Source organism: Trachypithecus francoisi, unplaced genomic scaffold (genome assembly GCF_009764315.1).
Source record: "Trachypithecus francoisi isolate TF-2019V2 unplaced genomic scaffold, Tfra_2.0 Lachesis_group12, whole genome shotgun sequence".
Taxonomy (NCBI): Eukaryota; Metazoa; Chordata; class Mammalia; order Primates; family Cercopithecidae; genus Trachypithecus; species Trachypithecus francoisi.
The window spans coordinates 74,998,554-75,017,906 of record NW_022681457.1 but is presented as its reverse complement, the minus strand read 5'-3'; the positions used below and the strand labels follow the sequence as shown (position 1 = coordinate 75,017,906).

Genomic DNA, 19,353 nt, shown 5'->3' with positions numbered 1-19,353 from the left:
CCTCTGTATCTTTATTATTTTTGCTTTTCCAAAGTCTACCACAATTTTGTTTAATTAACTGATTGTTTAAAAAATTATGAATTCTTTATGCCATGATTTAATATGGCAGATTTTTTATATGATTTTAATAACTTTTATCAATTTCTAGTAATTTCCTCATAACAAAACAAAATCGAATTAAGCATTAGGAAAAATATTTTAGTTGAATTAAAATTTGGAAAAATGTATATATTCAACTGCTTTTTTTTTTTAGCAAGACTGTTTTCAACTGAATCATGTAGAACCAGGGAGTTACTGAATTTCACATGCTGCTAGAATTTCCTATGCAATGCAGCAGTGGCTCCTGCCACAGGAGTTTTCTTCAAACCATTGTGTGACTGAATGCACTATTTATCTTTAGCCTTCAGATTCCATTGGGTGCTTGGAAATGCTCAACACCCCTTTTGTGAGTATTTAATCAACTTTTGCCTATCCTCTCACTGTCTACTTCAAATCGTCATTAGTATTCCCAAGTCACCCTCACCTCCATACTCACCCTTCAAGGTATTCCTTCCTTCTCCAAATTCAGAACCTCAGTATCCTACTTCACAGAGAAAATAACATTCAGAGAGGCTCAGTCACCTTACATTTCCTCTGTTCATATTTAACTGCATTAGCACCCATTCTCACCGGCTCTCCATTATTCAAGAGACACATTTCTCTAGTTCTGTTCAAGGCCAATTACAGAAGTGGATAAGATTTAATTTACCCTGTTCTATTAGTATGACTTCATTCTAACTGTGTGGCTCTTTGCAAGTTATTACCTTTTTTACATTCTATTTTGTCATCTACAAAATGGGGATGATAATAATATACATGTATTCCATGGGCTCATGGTGAGTATTCAATATGATAATGTATGCAAATTATTGAACCACGGTGCCTAGTACATAGCGAGAGCTCAAAGAACCATGCTGCCACTGCTGCTGCTCCCCATGCCATTATCTCCAGCTTCCTACAGGGCTTTGCCTAAATAGTTATTCCTTTTACCACCATCTTCCTTTTCTTCCCTTTGATGAGATATACCTTAGAGACACAAGGAGATTCTCTATCTAAAACTTGCCAAAATTCAAATGTGAGTGACAGATTTTGGCCTCAGTTCTATGCTTTTATCAGGGCAACCTCTGAATATCATGGGTGTGTGGAAGTAACAGTAAAAAAACAAGATGTTCCCTATGTTTCTGTCAGAAAGCATCAGTACATGATGCCATTTGTATGGGAGTAGAGAAAACTCTCCAGCTCAATGACATAATATCTTCACATTTGGAAGAATCCTATTGGCAGAAGAAAGGAGACTCAGTTTAGGAAATGCTTATTGATATGTTAAGCAAAGCCATTAGCTGTATAATCAGCCCTTACAACAACCACTATCCTTCAGTTCTAGTCTCTACTGCCCAAACAATCTTAACATAGCAGCAATCTATTCCCTAAAACTGGTCAGTGTAACTTTCCAAGAGGAAACTGTCTCACAGAAAGCATCCGTGGTAAGCACTCTGGAAGAATGAGTTTAAATACCTAAAACCTATTAAAATGCTAACAAATTGTTGTGAGAAGACTGCCTTAGAGATTTGATTATTTTGTAGTGACTCTTAAAATATGTCTTTCCTAATAGGATTCAAATTCCAATGGTAATAGAAAAAGAGCCCTCAATAAAATTTAAATCTGCTGTTCCAATTATCCCATTTAAAACCAACGTAACATTTGGTATGATATTTATTTAATCAAAACCAATAATCTTACCTACAAATGTGATATAAAACAAAAGTCAACATGCAGATGGAGGCTTTTATTCATGAAGATGTTCATTGAAGCATTATTTATAACAAAGAAAATTGGCAGCAATTAAAATTACCAAGCAAAGGGTATATAAAATACTACATAAATATATAAAATAATGTAGTTTTCATATATTTTTAGTATATATTTTTTCATATATTTTTATTATATGTTTATATAATCATATGTGATAAACCAGTATAACAAATGGTACAGGTAATATAAGCTCAACTACACAAATGCGGTTTTAAAGACTGGAATAAAAGTGTCAAAATAGTAGTGAAAAACTTTCTGTGGTAAAAGTATGCGATTATTTTTCTTGACTCTGTTATTATATTTTTTATTTTATTTTTCTTGAATCTGGTATTATGTTTATTATGTATTTTATTCAATATGATGTGTATATATAAAATAAATGCAGGCCAGGTGCTGTGGCTCACACCTGTAATCCCAGCACTTTGGGAGGCCAAGGTGGGTGGATCACGAGGTCAGGAAATCGAGACCATCCTGGACAACATGGTGAAACCCCGTCTCAACTAAAAATACAAAAAATTAGCTGGGCGTGGTGGTGGGCGCCTGTAGTCCCAGCTGCTAGGGATGCTGAGGCAGGACAATGGTGTGAACCCAGGAGGCGGAGCTTACAGTGAGCCGAGATCACGCCACTGCACGACAGAGCAACATTCCATCTCAAAAAACAAAGCAATACTAGTATATAATATGTATGGACAAAATTTTTTCTTTTTACCTATTGTAACAGTTAATTTGATGTATCAAAATGGAGGGTATTTTTGGATAAGATTGACATTTAAGTCAATAACCTTTAAGTAGCAGATTGTCCTCTATAATGTGGGTTAGCATTATCCAATCAGTTAAAGGCCTGAATAGAACAAAAACAAAACAAAGCAAAAACAAAAACATCAACCTCTCCTGCCAAGAGCAGCAGACTGCCTGTGGCCTTCATCTACATCACTGGCTCTTCTGGGTCTCTAGGCCATGGATGGGCCTAGAGTCAAACTGGAACTGAGTCATTGGCTCTCCTGAGTTTCTGGACTGCCAAGTCACAGTGCAGAATTTAGACTTAGCAGCCTCCATAATCACGTGAGCCAATTCCTCACAATAAATCTCTTTCTATATATTTACACACTCAGTTGGCTCTGTTTCTTTGGATAACCGTGACTAATAGCTATCAGATGTTCACAGGTGGTAAGAAAAACAATATTACTTCTGAGATGATACATTTCCAAAGCAAAGTAGAACTCTGTCACAAAGGAAACAAATGATCTTAATTGTTCTATGTCTTAAAAAAAAAAGGAGGCACAGTTTTTAACGAAATCAGAAAGAATGGGAACTTTGGAAAAAATATGAATGCTCAAACAATTTTAGTCGCGATGAATTCAATTCCAAGAACCTGAAAGACCCTAGTTGCCTTGAAAGTGATTTATGAGACATATCTGAAAGAGTAGCTTGATAGTCAGAACACATCAAAATGAAAATAATCTGTATGATGTGTGTTCATAATAACCCAGGTCCATATTTAAATAAACGCAACAAATACACAGTTGCAAATGTCCAGCCTTTACTGAGAAATTCCCTTAGTCTACAATTGGCTCATCCTGCTCTCAGGTTACAGAATTTTGAGGTCACATTCCCAGCTCAGATACCCCATTTAGACAATTGGCTTATTTTTCGCTTATCAGAATCTGGCTCTCTACTCTGTGCTCCAGTTTTGTGATTCTACTCCTTTGCCTGAATTCAGGGTTACAGCAACCTCAGGTTAGAGATTGCTTCCTGTAACTCCTGGCCTAGACACCAGAGACTCTAAAACTCTCACACAAGTAGAGAAAATTGTGGACAATAGAATCACAAATCATGAACCAAAATATTGAGAAATAAGCAAGAAAGAAAAAAAATACATGTGATAACACTATTATTTTTTAAATACCAAATAAATGTTCTTAGTACAATCTGTAATTGTAAAGCACTTTGCAATCTATAAAATAAATTTATATCCATGTCTTCACTGATCTCACACTACCCTTGTGTGATATAATACTGAATATCAACTTGACTAGATAGAAGGATACAAAGTATTGTTCCTGGGTGTGTCTGTGAGGGTGCTGCCAAAGGAGATTAACATTTGAGTCAGTGGACTGGGAGAGACTGACTCACCCTCAATCTGGGTGGGCATCATCTAATCAGCTGCCAGCACAGCTAGGATAAAAACAGGCAGACTAACATGGAAGGAATTGACTTGCTGAGTCTTAGGGCCTTCATCTTTCTTCCATGCCGGATGCTTCCTGTCCTTGCACATCAAACTCTGAGTTCTTCAGCTTTTGGACTCTTGAAATTACACCAGTGGTTTGCCAGAGGCTCTTGGGCCTTAGGCCACAGACTGAGGGCTACACTGTCAGCTTCCCTAATTTTAAGGTTTTAGGACACAGATTGGCTTCCTTGCTGCTGAGCTTGCAGACAGCCTATTGTGGGACTTCACTTTGTGATCGTGTGAGTCAATACTCCTTAATGAACTCCCTTTCACATATACATCTATCCTATTAGTCCTGTCCCTCTGGAGAACACTGACTAATACACCTTCTGAGAAGGTGAGAGCAGTGATGAGTCTCCTTATTGTCAATGAAGGAATTAAGGCTTACAGAGGTTAAACAATATACCCTAGTCACATAATGCCAGAGGCCTAAACCAAATCTTTTCATTCTAAATCCCTTCCTTTCTCTGTCTGTTTCTGTCTCCCCTCTCCATCCTCCCCCTCAAACCCCATTCTCTCTGGCACTCTCTCTCTCTCTCTCTCTCATTTATCCTCCAAGCTGGCAAACTAATATAATTGATACCAATACTTTTTGTTGCAACCCACATATGTAACTTCTTTACTGCACATCTTGAAGCAAAGTGAGCTAGTGCCTATTTTTAACAATTATACAATTCACATCTAATGAGGATTTGGGGGAAGAAATTAATCAGAAAGTGATACTTTTAGTGAGATCCTGATCAATATTATGCACTCAGTCTAAAAGCAAGAGTCAGAGAAATGAGACACTTTTGGGGAGGGGAAGGAAGGCAGAAACAAGGAGTGAGGGATGGAAGTATATAATTTGTATTTAGCTAATAGGGGTGCAAATGCAACCCAGAGACCTTAAAGAAGGCGCAGCTGAAAAGTGAGGAAGAAAGATGACAGAGCTACTTGGAGATTTCATGGTAAAGCAGAAGTCAGGGCTTCATTTAAAATCTTACTCTGGAGTTCACTATCTTTGTCATCTTTCTTAAGTTAGTAAAATTGCTGATTATTAATATCTCAATTTAATTATTAAAAGACATTATTATCTATTTCAAAGGATGTATTTAAAAAATAAACAAGAAATGGTAGAAAATCAATATGTGCTACTTTACTTCCTCTTAATGAACAAAAGTTTCCATTTCTTTGATGTAAGTTCAGCTTCTCTGCACAGGATGAGAGGAATATTATAAACTCCCTATCTGAAGATCACCCCAGTCTGATTTATTCAAGCTCAAATGGAAAAACATCAGGTCTGAGAGAGACAGAACTATGGACAAGAAGAAGACATACAGAACACTGAGGGCACTTTCTTCTTGAAACTAGGTAAGCAGTCCTACAAAATTTTCTACAGATGGATGTGTAGATCCCTGAGTACTACAATGTAGGAACCTGGTCCAGAAATGCCTAGAACACTCTGCAGGCATCTCTATACCTCTTGTTGAATCCAAACGTACTTGAACCTCTTAAGGATGTATAATATGGGCCACAGGCACAGATGCACCTGTGCCCCTCATAGGGAGGGCAAAGCTGGCAGAGCTCCAGGATATGGCCATGTTGTGTTCAGTCGGCTGCATTCCCAAGCACCACTAGAAATCTGTATGCAGAAATCTATTTTGAGTTTCTGCTCACGCCTGAAGACAATATGCTCCTAACTTTCTTTCCATGATATTTCCCTCCTACAAGTTTTAAAAACCAACTACTGTTTAGCCCAGCATAGTTATAAATTCTGGAATCCCCCTAACCTAGGTGTTTGAGGGGAAATGTGCCAAATACGAGGTCAGCAGGGGTTGTGGAGGGGAGCATTTTAATATCTCTATGAGTTGAATAATATTATCAACTAAATAGAATAGCCACAACTTGAGCACAGCTAAGATTAGCCATGCTCTTTCCTCTGTATCAGTTGCTGCTACCAATTAGTCAGAAGGTGAAATAACCTGAAAACCATAAGAGGCCTGTTGGAGCAATGAACAAAGTTAGTTCAGCTAGGTTCTAGCTGTCTTGATTTGCTGTCTTTCTTACAAGCTGCAAAAGTCTGAACCAACCTCTTCCTTTTCCTGGATCTATTTGTCCATGTATAAAATGCAAATTTGACTAAGTCATCTGTAAAATCTCTGATACATAGGATATGCTAGGATCCCTCACACCTAACGATGATGATAACAATGACAATAACATCAATGATGGCATGATACTCACTGCACTTATCAAATGCTTACTATATACCAGATGATGTACTAAAGGCTTTACAGTGAGTTATAAGTAAAGTAAGAAAGTGTATTAGGGTTCTCCAGAGGGCCACAACTGATAGTATATATGTATATATACGAGGGAGTTTATTAAGGAGAATTAGCTCACACGATCGCAGGTGAAGTCCCAAGACAGGCTGTCTGCAAGCTGAGGAAGAAAGAAGCCAGTAGTGGTTCAGTCCAAGTCCAAAAGCCTCAGAAGTAGGGAAGGCAACAGTGCAGCCTTCAATCTGTTGCTGAAAGCCTGAGAGCCCCCAGCAAATCACTGGTGTAAGTCCAAGAGTCCAAAGGCCAAATAACCTCGAGTCTGATGTCCAAGGGCAGGAGAAACAAAAGGAAACATCCAGCATGGGAGAAAAGACGAAAGCCAGAAGACTCAACAAGCCAGTTCTATCCCACCTTCTCCTGCCTACTTTGTTCTAGCCACGCTGGCAGCTGATTGGATGGTGCCTATCCACACTGAGGGTGGATCTTCCTCTCCCAGTCCACTGACTCAAATGTTAACCTCTTCTGGCAACACTCTCATAGACACACCAGGAAACAATACTTTGCCAGTTATCTAGGCATCCTTCAATCCAATCAAGTTGAAACCTAATATTAAACATCACAGAAAGTTAAAGTATTTCAGACAGGTGATACAGAATGTATAAAAGGCAGAGGTAAAAGAATAGCAAGGCTCTCTTAAGTAGTTGAAGTTCTATAAGAAATATATGAAATAAAAGTAGTGAGTCAAGGACAGATAGCAATTCAATGTGACTAGCACACAGAAAGGGGCAACCTCTTGAATATAAACTCTAATTAATCCTCTAATGTATATAAAATTAAGGTCATTGAAGAGTTTTAGCAGGACACTGACACAACCAAATTTGCTTTTAGAAAGATCATTTGGGGGATTATATGGAAGGCAGATTAGAGAGGAACACATTATTGGAAATAGAGATGATGAAAGTCTGAATGAGGGCAGTGGCAGTAGGAAAGTAAGTAGATTAAAGAGATATCAGAAACCCAATATATTATTATCATTAATTGTTACAATGGTAAATTATATTTGGAAAATATTAAGTACAAAGTTTTTCTAGACCAATCAGTTTCTCTAATTTGTTCATTCACTCATGTATTCATTCAAAAATATTTATTAGGTTCTATTTTATGCTAGTTTTATTTTTCTTTTCATAAAAAAAATCTGTAGAAAGAAAATAAAATGAATGCTTCTTAGTCAGTTTGGGCTTCTATAACAAAGTACCATAGACTGAGTGGCTTATAAACACCAGAAATCTATCCTCACAGTTCTGGAGGCTGCAAGTTTCAGATCAGGGTGCCAGCATGAGCATGATCAGGTTCCAGTGAAGGTTCTTGTCCAGCCTGCAGACAACCATCTTCTCCTTGGATCCTCACATAGTGGAAAGACAGCAAACTAGCTCTTTAGTCTCTTCTTATAAGAACACTAATCCCAGTAATAGGATTAGTGAAGCTCCAGCCACATGACTTAATCACCTCCCAAAAGTCCTCCCTCATAGTCCCATCACACTGAGGGTTAGATTTTAATATATGAATTTGGGGAGGAGGGAAAAAACATCCAGTCCATAACAGCCTCTAACTATTCAAACTGATACCCAAATATGCTAGAAGTTTTCCCAGCATTACGCTTTTATATCACATTCTCTGCAAAACAAACAAACAAAGGAACAAACAAAAAGCCAAATGTTCTTCCTGTACTCTCCACTGGCCAGAAAATATTTGGAAAAGTGGAGTTGAACCTCTTAAGAGTATCTAGGAATGAAATTATATATCCAGATGGTATTAGTTTGTAAATAGTAGTTGAAATTATATGACTCAAAAAGTATAAATGAGAAGAGCAGGGAGATTTTCTGAAGAGAACACAACACTTAAGTGTCCTCAAAAGAAAAGGAGACTAAGAAGAAGAATGGGAGAGAGTAGATGTAGGTATAAAAGGGAAACCATGATGGAATATTACCAGGCAAGATAAGAAGAAGAGGAGGAGGAGGATTTACTGACAATGTCAAATCCTGGCGGTCCTGTGGGATAAGGTTTTAAAAGATGCTCCAAGATTTGTGAAAGAAGCAATTCTAATAGAATGGTGGAACCTTATACCAGAATGCAGTAGATTGAAGACTGAATGGAAATTTGGGAAGTAAAAGCAACTCACAATAAATTTGGCCCTGAGGTCATACAACCTGGTAGTGTCTTTTACCCTCTCATTGGGTGATTATGATTCAGTGAGGTTTAATAGGCAAAAAGGTAGCAGCACCCAGAATAGAGTCTAGCACTGAGTAAGCAATTAACATTTCATATTTGCGTGCATTCAACATTTATTTAACAAATATTTATTATTTACCAAATTCCAGGTTCTGGGGATAGAGTAATGAGTAAAAGTAGGTGTGACCTTGACCTCAAGGCATTTATGGTCTATAGTGTGTATGTGCAGGATGAGAAGGCATTAAACAAATAATCATACAAACAAAAGTCAAATTGCATCAGAAAGCAGTTTGAAAGAATTGTATATAGATATGAATGAGGAAGGTCCCTCCGGGCAACAATGAGTAGAATTGATCTGACCAATGCCTTTTCCTAGACCTAAGGGTGAAGCCCACGTTGCAAAGAATAAAAAGTTCACGCAGAGCTCTTTGCAGTCTTGACCTGAGCCTGCCTGTATATCTTCCTTGCCTGCAAAACAGCCTGACTGTCTTTCACTGGATCTGGCCAAATGCGGGTCAGATTCAGTAACCCTGATCATCGCTGGGCTTATATCTGCAGTCATAACAGTTGCAGTTTGCCTGATCTATACAAGGCTTGAATAAAATCATACATGAAAAATGCAGAGGTGACATTATGATGTAGTAAGTAGAATGCTGACTTCAGGGAAATCTAACTTCAAGTCTTGGCTCTTTTCCTTTCTAGTTATGTGATCTGTAACAGGTCATTTTATCTCTGAGCTTCAGATTCCTTACCTGTAAATGAAGAGGATAACTAATGCTCGGCCTAGTTCACAGAGTTGTTGAGGTCTTCTAACCCTCAAAATACAAATAAAATTTAAAAATCAGAATCTCTTTAATTAGGAAGGATCATAAAGATCTCACGATCCAGTTACAATGTTTGTGAAAGCACCTTAAAAGGTAGAATAATGAGAAAAGGTGAAACATTATCCTTAAGGTTCCATATATTCTCCTCTAAAACCATATGTTTAAATACATATATGTATGTATACATACATACATATTTATAAAATTGTTTATGTAGACACACACACATATATATAAGCCCATATACTGCAGTGCTATATTAAACTCACATTAATAGAAAGGAATCTATTTCAATTATTGATTTTATGGGTTGGTGAGTAAAAGGGAAATTCATGAGAAAAACTAAAGTTGCACCATTTACTTTATTTATTTTAATAAGATCTGTTTAGCTGTATTGTTAATCATGCTTCTAAAATAACAATAAATGGACCATACACTAGTTTGTAATTTAAAAAGCCATCAGCAACATGCAGACTAGCTTCTTAAATATTTTTGAAGTGAAATTATACAGAATGAGGAATGATGGACACTGGTTTTGAGAGAATTACTACATCTGCCAGTGGTTATATACAATGAAAATGGGCCTAATGCTTAAAACTGATCAAAGGAATATGACCAAGCAAGGTTAATGCTCTAGTCTCCATGGAGCTACAGTCTTAAGCACCATTGCTATAAGAGTGATAAAGAAGTCAAATTGTCCCTGTTTGCAGATGACATGATTGTATATTTAGAAAACCCCATCGTCTCAGCCCAAAATCTCCTTAAGCTGATAAGAGACTTCAGCAAAGTCTCAGGATACAAAATTAATGTGCAAAAATCACAAGCATTCTTATACACCAGTAACACACAAACAGAGAGCCAAATCATGAATGAACTTCCATTCACAATTGCTTCAAAGAGAATAAAATACCTAGGAATCCAACTTACAAGGGATGTAAAGGACCTCTTCAAGGAGAACTACAAACCACTGCTCAGTGAAATCAAAGAGGACACAAACAAATGGAAGAACATACCATGCTCATGGATAGGAAGAATCAATATCGTGAAAATGGCCATACTGCCCAAGGTATTTATAGATTCAATGCCATCCCCATCAAACTACCAATGACTTTCTTCACAGAATTGGAAAAAATGGCTTTAAAGTTCATATGGAACCAAAAAAGAGCCCGCATTGCCAAGACAATCCTAAGTCAAAAGGACAAAGCTGGAGGCATCATGCTACCTGACTTCAAACTATACTACAAGGCTACAGTAACCAAAACAGCATGGTACTGGTACCAAAACAGAGATATAGACCAATGGAACAGAACAGAGTCCTCAGAAATAATACCACACATCTACAGCCATCTGATCTTTGACAAACCTGAGAGAAACAAGAAATGGGGAAAGGATTCCCTATTTAATAAATGGTGCTGGGAAAATTGGCTAGCCATAAGTAGAAAGCTGAAACTGGATCCTTTCCTTACTCCTTATACGAAGATTAATTCAAGGTGGATTAGAGACTTAAATGTTAGACCTAATACTATCAAAACCCTAGAAGAAAATCTAGGTAGTACCATTCAGGACATAGGCATGGGCAAGGACTTCATGTCTAAAACACCAAAAGCAACGGCAGCAAAAGCCAAAATTGACAATGGGATCTAATTAAACTAAAGAGCTTCTGCATAGCAAAAGAAACTACCACCAGAGTGAACAGGCGACCTACAGAATGGAGAAAATTTTTGCAATCTACTCATCTGACAAAGGGCTAATATCCAGAATCTACAAAGAACTCAAACAAATATACAAGAAAAAAACAAACAACCCCATCAAAAAGTGGGGAAAGGATATGAACAGACATTTCTCAAAAGAAGACATTCATACAGCCAACAGACACATGAAAAAATGCTCATCATCATTCGCCATCAGAGAAATGCAAATCAAAACCACAATGAGATACCATCTCACACCAGTTAGAATGGCAATCATTAAAAAGTCAGGAAACAACAGGTGTTGGAGAGGATGTGGAGAAATAGGAACACTTTTACACTGTTGGTGGGATTGTAAACTAGTTCAACCATTATGGAAAACAGTATGGCAATTCCTCAAGGATCTAGAACTAGAGGTACCATATGACCCAGCCATCCCACTACTGGGTATATACCCAAAGGACTATAAATTATTCTACTACAAAGACACATGCACAGGTATGTTTATTGCAGCACTATTCACAATAGCAAAGACTTGGAATCAACCCAAATGTCCATCTGTGACAGACTGGATTAAGAAAATGTGGCACATATACACCATGGAATACTATGCAGCCATCAAAAAGGATGAGTTTGCATCCTTTGTAGGGACATGGATGCAGCTGGAAACCATCATTCTTAGCAAACTATCACAAGAAGAGAAAACCAAACACCACATGTTCTCACTCATAGGTGGGAACTGAACAATGAGATCACTTGGACTCGGGAAGGGGAACATCACACACCAGGCCTATCACGGGGAGGGGGTAGGGGGGAGGGATTGCATTGGGAGTTATATATAATATAAATGATGAATTGATGGGTGCTGATGAGTTGATGGGTGCAGCACACCAACATGGCACAAGTATACATATGTAACAAACCTGCACGTTATGCACATGTACCCTAGAACTTAAAGTATAATAAAAAAAAAAAAAAGAAAAAAAAAGTGATACTTATCTTTAAGAAGCCATGAAGAATGTAAGGGGAAAGTACTAGTTCTGGATACACAAAGGCTAGGTTCAAATCACAGATCTATCACTTACTTAACCTCTTCTTACCTCTGACTCCTATTCTGTATAGTGAGGATGATAATAACAATACATGCTTCATAGGCTTATTGTGAGGATTAGATGTATGTAAAGTATTTAAAGTAGTTCCTGGCACATAGCAAGCACTCAGCTAATGATAGTTGCTCTTTTTATTTTGGGACAGTATGCAGTGTTAGCTATAAGGATGATAATAATGTTTACTTGAGTCTGAGGCATCATCAAATGCTAATCCAACCCCATCATTTTTTAGATGAGGAACCTGAGGCATAGAGAGGAGAAATGATTTATCTGAGGTCATGTAGAAAGTTAATAGCAGGACAGGAATCAGCATCCAGGTCTCTTAATTCCCAATTCTGTACTCTTTCCTACTTCTTCACTAGCCCAAGGACTGTCTCTGTCCCTCTGCTCCGATACATGTTACATTATGTCAAAAGAGAGGAACAGACACTATGCAGATTATTATTATTATTATTATTATTATTATTATTATTATTATTTTGGAGATGGAGTCTCACTCTGTCACCCAGGCTGGAGTGCAGAGGCACCAACTCGGCTCACTGAAAGCCCCACCTCCTGGGTTCACGCCATTCTCCTGCCTCAGCTTCCCAAGTAGCTGGGACTACAGGCGCCCGCCACCACACCAGGCTGATTGTTTGTATTTTTAGTACAGACGGGGTTTCACCGTGTTAGCCAGGATGGTCTCGATCTCCTGACCTTGTGATCCACTCACCTCGGCCTCCCAAAGTGCTGGGATTACAGGCGTGAGCCACCACTCCCGGCTAGAATTATTTTGTTTGTCTTTACATCTCCTACTACATTTTGAGCTCCTTAAATGGAAGGGCTGTATTACTTATATCAGATAATGCAGCACCTAGCAGAGTGGTGCAACAATGTTAATTGATTGTTTTAAAATATTCAATAGAATAAAACATGAAATAATAAGCATGCTCTGAGGGTGGTAAATGTAATATATTTCCATAAGAAGTTACTTCTATCAATTTGTTAATTGGAGATGGTGTTAGAATAGAAAAAGTATTGAACTTCATATCAGGAAATATAGATTCTAAGCTTGAACCTGCTAATAACTACGTGAATTTGGACTGAAGTGACATTAAAATGTAGGGAGGATGAGGGAAGTTCAAGAGAAATAAAACTAGAATGGTAGGTTCTAAAGAACATTGAGAGTCAGGCTAAAGAATATGAACTTTATCCTTAAAGCAAAGGAGAGTGAGAGATGGATTTTAAGGAGGTTAATGACATGATCTGGATAGTATTTTAGAACTATCACTCTGACAAGTATGTGAAAAACAAATTAGTGGGAGAAAGGCTTAAAGGTCAGAAAAATTACTTCTTTTTAGCAGGTTAAAGTATTGAGGCTTAGAGAAAGAAGTTAAGTGAAAGTAATTTGCTGAAAGTCAGAAGTAGAATCAACATTCAAAATAAGATCAAGAAATGACAAAAACTGTGTTTTCCTACCATACCCCAACACTCCTCAGATAAAGGGCTTATAGGACATGCAGAAACCAGGGAGTTGCATGTAACAATATTCTACATAACCTTGCCTTTGGGAGAGTACACTGTCTGGTTAAAATGGATTATCTTTGGGTTTATCCAGAGCTCAATGTCAAAAATATCAGCTTTCCAATGAGGTAAATTTTGATTATATGAATATAGTCTTTGTTAAGGACACAAAAATGATTTGCTGTTGTTTTTCCTTTCAAAAGAACTGGTACATTTTGTTATGTTTATATACTAATCAAATTAAGAGTTAAAGATTGATCCAGATGATATTTATACATGTGGTAATATAAAAGGCATATATGCAGATGTATGTGTGAATAGACATATACATATGTGTGCATAGCTGTAGTTAAACCAGATACAAAGGTATTACCAAACGTTTGAATTCAGAATATCAATTATGATGTGGTGGAAAATTTCTAAATTTTAAATCAGTAAATTGGTTCATGTCTCAGTTCCACGTCTTACTAGATATGTGATTTGTGGTATATTCTTCATATCTTGGAGCCACTATTTCCTCATCTGTAAAATGGAAATAATTATGAGGTTGCTGTGGAGATCAGATGACATATGCAAATATGCTTTGAAAATGGCCTTAGATAAATGTTACAGCATAATGTTTAAGAGTTCAGGCTCTGGAGTAGCATTCAATGTTAGTTCAACTAGTTATTTACTGTGATACTTTGGGCAAGTCATTTAGCCTCCCTGAGCTCCAATTTCTTCATATGAAAAATGAGGCTCATAATAGCTTTTACTTGATAAGTTTATTGTAAAGATTAAATTAGTCAATATATATAAAGTGTATATATTAGTTAATACTGATAAAAGTATGGCCTGGAATTGAGTAAAAGCTCAATGCATGTTACATATAGTATTTGTTATATGGGCATGTAAGGCAGCTGACTCACACCTACATGCAACAATGGCAAAAAATAAATACAAGAAAAACATGAATACATTATAGAAATGGAATATGATTGTTGAAATAATAAAACTAAAAAGACTAGGAGAGTCAGAGATATAAAGCTCACTGCTCCATGACTAAGAGATTTAACCTAATAATATCTTCATACACTTTCACCCACTGTATTCTGTGTTCCAGGTCCATGGGCCACAAATGATGCAGACATGTGTTACAACTAACAATAAATTAAAAGTCTCAGGTCTATCCCTTCAGTGCTAAGGAGAAACAAGTGTCATAGGCTATGATCAGAGAAGGCATCTGAGGAAACACCATGTCTTGTCCTGAAAGAAAAATGGCCTTGGAATTCAGTGCTAGAAATAAGCAAGTGGTTTTTTAAAGCTAAAGGAGGTTAATCAAGCAGTTCATTAAACTAAAGGAACACAGAAAAAAAGAGATCAGAAAAGAGAAAGAGAAACGGAGAAACAGAAGGCTAAATGAAGAACTAGTTTTACAAACAGTTGGCCTGCTGTGGAGTCCTTTTGCTGTGCCAGAAAGTTGTTCTTAATATGAGTAAAAACAACAAAACAAATCAAAATTCCCTCAACTGATCCAAAAAGGCCATTCATATAAGACAGAAGGAGATCAATAGTAGTTGATTAGGATAAATTGGAGTTCTTTTGCAAAGACTACAAGAAAGTAGGGAGGGCTAAAGTGGATGATTGACTAGTTCAGTTTTAAGAGACTAGAGAGATATAAAATGGCATGGTCTAAAATATACCCATATAGGATCTCTTCTAAAAACTTCCTAAGGATTGAAACAAGAAATGGGGTTTTCGAAACCTCATAATGTGTCCCATTCTTCTCCTTGTAACTTTGCAATTCATTGGAATGATGTGTCTTAGGTTAAAATACATTGCTTTTTATGAGTCTTCATATAGCTGAGTTTTTTATTTGACATGCAATCAACTACAGAAGCAATCTTACCAGAGAAAGCAATTCAGAACAGTCAGTAGTTTAAAGTTATGCAAAAGTGAAGCTTTTATTGCAGCTTTAGAATTATGCATTTCATTTTAATTTTCTAAATGGGTCCTCTGTATAACACGGTCCACAGTAGAAAGGAGACTTTTCAGCTTTCGTTTGTTATGCCTACATTCATGTGTACATGTTTAATGTTTTGTTTTATTTTTCATATGCACACATTGAAGGCAATTCATAAAGGTCATTCCAAGACTTCCCTTGGATTATCTTTTTACTGTAACTTTAGCTTTCTAGTCTAGCTAAATTCCAGTCTCATAGCCTTTGGGTAGCTCTGTAGTTTTATGTCTATAATTCTGCCTTCTCCGTGCCCTTACTTATCTAAGCCAAATCTGTCAATATCAGGGACTAGGCTAAATCCAGCTGTTGGAAAATTTCTAATTGAAATGAAAGTATACAAAAGGAAGTAACATGTAATGGCTACCTGCCTCATCTCTTTTAAGTGGTAGGAGCCTTCACATTGATTATCACACTGACTGCTTTCAACAACTCTGTGAAATAGATACTGTGACAAGAGCTATGGTTATAAAAGTGAACAAAACATATTCACGTCCCTACCCTCATGGAGTTCACAGTCCAATAGAAGAGACTGATATTGAGTGAATAATTCAAAAACCATTTAATTATACATATAAAATGTGCTATGAATGGACTAAGTAGTACAAGAACATGTAACGACAACAAAAAAATACCTAGACTCAATCAGTGGAGTCAGGGACAATGTCCTTGCAAGCAGTTGAATTAAAAATAAGGATTTTACTGGATGAAAGTAGGAAATAGGCTGTGCATTTCAGGCCAGGAGAACAGTCTGTGTTCCCTCCTGTGCCTAAAAGACACGTGCTGCAGTCAAAGGACTAAAAGAAGGCTAGTGCCACAGACTGATATGCAAAGTTCATGGGAGAGGAAGTTATGAGGTAAGTCTAGAGATGCAGGCAAGTGCTAGTTCATTAATGGCATTGTAGGTCTTGTTAAAAAATTTCTCTTTGTCCCAAGTATAATGGGAAGGCACTAAAGCTATTAAGCAGGGAGGTGACATTAACAGATTTAAAAAATTTTTAAATTTCATTAGGGCTTCATCATAGATAATGGATTGTAGAAGGTTAATAGTGGATAAGGAAATATAAGTTAGAAGAGTATTAAACTAGCCCAGGTGAGAGATGATCAGACTTTAATTAGGAAGGGAAAGGATGGAGATAAATTTGAGATGTAGTAGAAGGTAAAATCAATAGAGCTTTGTAATTGATAAGTGAATATTCTTCTTTACAATACTAAAGCAATATACAAAAATATTAGTATTATAATATTTTACATATTAAGTGTTCTCCCAGATAAATAGTGTATTGGGTCATCAGTTACTGGTGGTCTATTACATAGCAAGTATTATATTCAGTGCTCTAGTTGGCAAGTCAAACGTAAAACAGGTTCTACCTTCAACAAGTTTATGACTTTGGAGAGGAAATATAATATTACAGTAGCTGAAATCTTTACAACAATTCTGTGATATCGGTAACATAGTTCCCATTTTACAAATGCATATGTTAAAACCTAGAGTACTTATCAAACAAATATGATAGGTTGGGAATGGCAGAGACTCCCAGCCCTACTCTCTTTTCATGACTTCCTTAGCCCTTGGTTCTCAGAATGAAAAAGAATACTTTCTGAATCCCTGCTGATATCTTCTGGGACCCACCAGTGCTCTCCCACATAGGCATCTATCCAACAAATGAAATCTCAAGTAGTCCCATTGGGAGGTTTTACATTTAAGTTAGAGATCAGCAGCATACTATGTATTCTATCTCAATGGACAAAATAAACAGATTAAATCCTTTCCCTCGGTGTTCAAATTTTTGCCCAAGTGACATAAATTTAGGTAATAATTCCCTGTGAACAAAAATGGTTACTCAGACAAATACTACTGGGCTGGAGACAAGGTTGGTGAAATGGGTACCATCAAGACTGAATCAGCCCACTCCACAAGTTCTGGCTTAGGAGGAGATAGGGTCCCTGCATAGGTGGTATAAAGTCTTGCTGTTCAAAGTGTGATTCTTGAACCAACAGCATCAGCATCATTTGAAAATTTGTTAGAAGTGGAGAATCTCAGGCCCTGTGGCAGGCTTAAAGAACCAGAATCTGCATTTTAGCAGGATGTCCACTGATTTATAAACACAATGAAGTTTAAGAAGCACTGATATAAAGTACACCCAAAGGAATCTTCACCTCTAATAGCACAAATGACCTGAAATTCTGCCAAAAATACTTTCTATTTATCAAACTTTTGGTCTTCTTTTACTCTTCCTTCTGTAAAGACAAAAGTCTCTTTGGGATTGAAACAGCCTGATAAAGATGAAAAGGCATGATATGTGAAGTCAGATATATCAGGGTTGGCATTACAGTTCTATATCAAGGTATGAAATTTGGTGTATTGCTAAGAGTTTCTGGGACTCAGTTTGCCTCACTCCAGAATAAGAATAACAAACTAGCCTTGACAAATCTACAAGAGTGGGATAAACATCTAAGAAGATAATGAATGTAAAAGTTCTCTGCATTTGTCTGTATGATATGCAATTATTATTGCTATTGTTAGTATCAAGAATAACTACACCATTCACTCATTCATTCATTCAGTCAGATAGTTATATAGCTAGAACCTAATCTGTGCCACATCCTGTGTTAGATGCTGGGGATAATGAGGTGAATAAGACAGCTATTCCTTACTTTAAGGAGTTCTCAGGCTTGTGGCAAAGAACATAAGACATCATGTAATTATGAATGCCCTAAAAGAGGTACAGAGCAATGCTAGAACACAAGTGTTTCAATGCTTAGATCACTGTTCTTTCTCACTATCATAAATTCCAAGAAAACATCCTGTGTTTGAGTGGAAAGCATAGGAAGACAGCTCATTGGAATATTGACTATATCACTTAAAATCTTGAGTAAAAATCTTAAACATCTCTAAGCTTTACTGTCCTTGCATATAATAATACCTACATCACTGAGCTTACCAGAGCATAAAATGAATGTAAAAGGGCTAAGTAAACCATTCATTATTGGCCATTCATTCATATGTTCAAGTATAAGCACTTGATTTCAAGCCAAGCACACAGTAGTCTCCCTGGGGATACAGGAATGAAAAATGATTCTGTTGTCTTCAAAGAACTTTCAGTCAAGTACACAGTTATAACAAATGCTACGGGGGGGAAAGCTGTGGGTACTATGTGATAAAATAAAAGAAACATAAGACATTGTCTGAAAGCAAGATGGAAGGGGTAGGCTTAGAAGAGCCAGCTTTGAGAAATGTTTTGCATCAATGTCGTGTTTTCAATGTTTGTTATCAAGCATAAATAAAATTAACAAGAGAAAAAAAGAAGAAATAAACTAAGCAAGAAGAGAGTTATTTGAGTTAGCACTGTCCAATGAGGCAAAATAAACACTAATAATAATAATAGTAGTTAATGTTTATTAAGCATTTATTACGTGCCAGGCATGGTGTTAAACACTTTAAATGCATTCGCTCTTTTAATTCTACCTGTATTAGTTTGTTTTTGTGGACTTGCCTGGAAACTTATGGTACTTTCCCATCTCTTGACTTTCTCTGCCATCTTTTCAACCATGAAATCCTAGATTTGTCTGCCAAGTTTCAAGATAAACACTATTGGTCCTATTTTAACTTCCTTCCCTCCTGCCTTTCCTCTAAGCACTGTTTGACGCCCACTCCACCTCCG

The 19,353-nt window shown here is 36.9% G+C and overlaps 1 protein-coding gene across 2 annotated transcripts in view; it reads right to left on the bottom strand.

Annotated features, from left to right (window-relative positions):
* Positions 1-19,353, bottom strand: part of AGBL4 (ATP/GTP binding protein like 4) — a 1,514,939-nt gene that overhangs the window by 903,536 nt on the left and 592,050 nt on the right. The window lies entirely within an intron of this gene.